We start from the raw sequence: 5,361 nt of genomic DNA on the forward strand, positions 1-5,361 counted from the left end.
CCACTAAAAAAATTACTAATATTTTAATATTAGGACAATTGCCTGTCCAGTGATCCCATGGTGTCACCCCAGTCGATTTTTCAGATTGGCTCTTCATGGTAAAGGAAACCAGCAGTGAAGCCTTTTTACTTCAAAGCCGGTTCCGTACTGCGCAGCCGCAAAGCATGCTGCGATTTCTAACTGGCCCAGGCGGCGGAGGAGGGGGGCCAAATTTCTGGCGGACCTTGCTGCAGCCAGGTCTCCCAGAAGTGGGGAGGGGTACCTGTCACCTGGAGGGCAGTAAGAAAACAGGCTGGGCTTTCAGTTTTTACTGGAACTCCGCTTTAACTTGACTAAGATCTAATATTTGCTGGCGTTTCTCAGACATTAAACATGTGACCTTATTTTATTACTGTTTCAGGTTAAAACCAGTGGGCCAGATTCACAGAAGAGAAACGCCGTCGTATCTCTGAGTATCTATGCGACTGATTCATAGAATCAGTTACGCATAGATAGCCCTTAGATCCGACAGGTGTAATTGTCTTGCATCGTCGGATCTTAGGATGCAGTACCTCGGCCGCCGCTGGGTGGAGTTTGCGTCGGGTATGCAAATGAGGTTTTACGGCGATCCACGACGGTTTTCCGCGTTCGTTACGTCGTTGCTAGTCTAGTTTCCCGTCGCAAAGTTAGTCGTCGTTTTACCTGCCCATGTTAAAGTATGGCCGTCATTCCCGCGTCGAATTTCAATTTTTTTTTCTTGTGTTAGACGCAAGACGGAATACGAAAGTACGCTACGCACGTCGCCGTTCGAAAAAATGACGTCACTTCGCGCAAAGCACGGCGGGAATTTCAAAACGGAGCATGCGCAGTAGGTCCGGCGCGGGAGCGCGCCTAATTTAAATGGCACACGTCCCTTTGAATTAAGCGGGCTTACGCCGGAGGCCGCCGGCGTAAGTTTTCACGCAAGTGCTTGGTGAATCAGGCACTTGCGATAACTTGCGGCGGTGTAACGTATATACGATACGCCGCCGCGATTCTACGTGAATCTGGCCCAGTGATCGTAATGATCTTTCAGTTGAAATTCAAATCCATTTTGCCCTTTTGGGTCTCATTCACATGGGCAAAAAGTACCCTCCTAAGCATTCCTTTTGCAAGTATACTGTGGATTTGTGTGGCCAGGATCCCAGGGGTTTGATCAGTGGTGGCTGCTTAGCCTGTACAATTGAATTTGGCATCCTGCAGTTAGGGACAGATATGCATCCCACGGCAACAGCAGTTGTACAGGCTGCGGTCAGAACCCCTGGGATTCTGGCGGCAAGCATTCACGGTATACTTGCTGAAGGAATTTGCCCGGTTTGCCCATCTGAATGAGACTTTAGAGCAACTTTAACTGTAGTAGCTTCTGTTGTCAGATGGAAGGATAAGGATTTTTATTGTTAAGCCTAGTACATACTGGTTATGGAAAAGTGAAGGGTGATCTCTGCAATGGGGTTCAGACGGCAAAAAAAAAAAAAAATCTGACAGGTTATAACCCTTCCTTACTCTATCCAAAATGAAAGGAAACGTTTTGCCCATAGTTCTACTTTAAATACTTAAATAAGGCAGTCCAATACTCATAATAAATGGATGCAATGTACATGCCTGAATTTTACCTGGTATATGCCTCTTGTGATTCGCTGTACAGCAGAGCTCAGATTGGGAGAGGGAGAAGCAGCACAAGGAGTGTTTGAGTTTTTCTGCAGTGCTCATGTGCTAACAAGGAACATGCTATCAGGAAATGGAGCAGAATGGAAGTAAGATGAGCTTATTAGTGTGCTGCTTCACATTTACTGTCTGATCATAGGCTGGGGAGGGGTAAAACCTGTGTTTATCTGCAGTAGAGAAAAAACAGGCCATGCTGTGTGGCTGAGATGTATAAATCTCAGAACTGGGCGGACACATTTAGAAAGTAATGCAGCTCCCAAATATGTATTTCATCTGTGTATTTAGCGGTTTGTCCTGACTTCAGCTTAAATGCTGATTTGATTATTTTTATATTAAACAAATATGAATAAGTGTTTTAACCACTTGCCTACTGGGCCTATTCTGACACTTCTCTTATATGGAAAATAATTGTTTTTCAAAACAGTATTTTTGGAAAGAATACCCTTTACTGAGTTAAAAAAAAAAAGATATAAACAAACACACACACACACTCCAGAGAATAAAATGATACCCAACATGTCACGCTTCAAAATTGCGCCTGCTCGTGGAATGGCTACAGGTTGCGTGTTTTGAGTTACAGAGGAGGTCTAGGGCTAGAATTATTGCTCTCACTCTACCGATCGCAGGGACACCTCATGTGTGGTTTGAACACCGTTTTCATATGCGTTCGCTTCTGCACGTGAGCTCGGCGGGATGGGGGTATGTTTACGTTTTTTTTATTTTTTTTCCTTTTACACTGTTTGTTATACTGTTCTTTAAAACCTCCCCCCCACTCACTTATTTTCATACCAAGCCAGGAAGAGGACCCGATCGCCTCCGCTGCTACCTACAGCTCTGGTAAGAGGCGGAGGGCGCCCCTCTCCCGCCGCCGATAAGTGATCTTGGAGCAAATCTGCCGCAGAGACCACTTTCATCTGAAAGCGGACCACCTGATGAAGAAGAGGATACCGGGGCTATGGTAGTTAGCTGCTGCCATAACAACGGTATTCCTCTTCAAAGTACTGACATATAACGACGGCAGGCGGTCCAGAAATAGTTAAGGAATGTAAACATCCCTTGCTATAGCAATATAGCATGACGGGTCCTCTGTATAGAGAGATCTGTGGTCTAGAAGACACAAAAATCTCTCCTACCTTTTTTTTTTAAAGCAAAATATCCCCCCAATTTTTTTTATCTTTTTTTTTTTTTTTTTGGGGGGTTAAAGCAAAAAGCCTGGTTTACATGCTGGAGGAACCAGGAGTGATGTTATGTTCTGGTCCTCCAAGGCCATAGAGATGGACAAAGGCTAAACCTGCCTTCACTCATCTCTATTGCAAGCCACTGGCGGCGCCAAATGGGTCCCGGGCTTCACCGATCGATCGCCAGGTAAGCCTGAAAAGCGTCGGGAGGGGAGGTGGCACTCCTCCCGCCACTTGTCAAAGTGACCCAGTGGCAAATTCCCCACTTGGACCACTTTTAGCTTGTAGCAGATCGCCGGCTCAAAAAAAGAATACCGGGGTTATGGCATATTGCTGCAGTCATAACCCCGGTATTCCACTTGCCGTCCGGGACATTGTTTGTGGCCCGGGCAGCAAGTGGTTAAAGCCAGATCTGTATCCATTGTAGACAGACATTGGATTTTACATGGGTAATATGTGGACATGGAGGGTTGAAACTGTTGATACCAAGGTTTTTAAATTGTCAGTGTAATGGCATCTCTGCTGTGTGCTGGGTTGCTGTGATATATAACTGATCGTTTAAAAAAGTCCTGAGTTACTTCCATATCTGCAATAAATTTATTTTTGTACCAAACTAAAGTGATCTTATTGATTTTTGTTTCTGCTTTTGTAATTATGATAATAGAAGTATTACACAAAGAGGTAAGTCATCACTGATTACAGAATGTAATTTGGGTAGAAGACCTCTGAGAGACCATGAATATACAAAGGTGTGTGAACCCCAAAAGTATTTTGCAGTATGTTTGGAATTGTGTATACCAATTTTTTTTTTTTTATTTATAACTGAAGTGTTGTTATTAAACCCCACAATGGTAAAATCATCAGTCTGTATATGCAGTAAAGTATGCTCGTTATCCTCACTGTGGAACCGAAGGGCTTAATCCTCTGCATTGTGTAAAAAGGCTTTTTGATCTTGTATGCAGTTTGGTGTGTATTGCTAGAGTGTTTTTCTTGGGAGGGTGCATGTGATCAGCACATGGCCAATCAGCACTGTCCAGACAGAGGGTCAGGGGTCCTACAGGATGCCAGTGCAGTATGAAACGCCTCCTGCAAGCTTGAAGCAGATGCTGATAGAAGTCCCAAGACTGCTGATGATAAAAGGTATTAAGAATAGGGCCGAAACAACTAATCTCTTAATCGACAATTAATCAATTACCATTTTCATTATCGATTAATCGGCCGGTAACAATGGGGTTACAAAAAAAACTAAAATTAGCCTTTTATAGTACAAAAAAGCAAATCGCTACTGTAAATATTACTTTTACTGTCCCACGGTAAAAAATGAACCCCTTACAGTGGCGATTATTTTCTCTTTTTGTACTAATTTTATTTTATTTATTTTTGTATCCCCATTATGTTACGAAACATCTCAGACCTGGGTTCACACCTCCCTGTTGTTTTTTTTGGTGCTTTTTGCAGAAACACTCTACAGTTAATTTACATGGTTTCCTATGGGACACGTTCACATCCATGATTTTGTGTATTTGGAAATGGCAAGGACTTTTTTAATGCAAAACGGTGCTATTTTTTTTTTTTGGTTCAATATACTTCAATGGAGAATCTGCAGAAAAGCATGTAATGTGTTTTTGTGGTGTTTAATCTGCCCAACAACAAATTGGCCCCAAAAATATGTAAAAATGCAAATCGCCACAAAATGACCACTTCTTCTTTGTTTCGATTAATCTGTTAAAAAAAAAAAAAAAAAAATCGGTCAAATAATCAATTATAAAAATAATTGTTAGTTGCAGCCCTAATTAAGTTTAAATTTACTAAAATAATTGCATTTCCATGTACTGTGAGAGACCAGATATAGTGAATGCACAGAGTCCTGGGTTTAGTAACACTTGAAGCAAATTTTTTATTTTTTTTTGTGAATTCCTTTGCTATGGTTTTTCTCTGGTGACCCTGCCAGTAATGGCACTTTTTCAATTCTAAAGACCCTTTCACACGGGCGGACAAACGGTCCGTTTTTTACAAGTCCTAGAAAGACAGGGCGGTCTCTGCACAGTGTGCGGGGACCGCCCTGTCCGCCGACAGCTCAGCAGGGATTTACGGATGATCCCCGCTGAGCAGACGGACACACACGGGGTGGATCAATACGGATCCGCTCTGTGTGAAAGAGCCCTAAGCCACTTCCTCTCTAATTAGCAGCTGCTATGTCAGCCTACCGTACATAGTCCTACAGTTATCTAAAAGGCAGTCTAACCGACAATTGAAGCATGCTATAGGCTCAACTACAAGGGCCATAGAGATTGGGATCCCAAATTGACTTTTTCATTTGTTTAAAAAGGTACACCTGTGCTTGAATGCCTGCCCCACCAGCAGAATATGCGTACCTTTCCATTTGCTCTACTACATTTCAACTGCTGGAAATGAAGAATTTGTGGACCATCTCTGGGTATAGAGCTGCATGTGATTTGCATCTCTTACTCCCACGTCATAGCTGCTGGTACTTGGCAAG

This window comes from Rana temporaria, chromosome 1, assembly GCF_905171775.1.
Source record: "Rana temporaria chromosome 1, aRanTem1.1, whole genome shotgun sequence".
NCBI classification, from domain to species: Eukaryota; Metazoa; Chordata; class Amphibia; order Anura; family Ranidae; genus Rana; species Rana temporaria.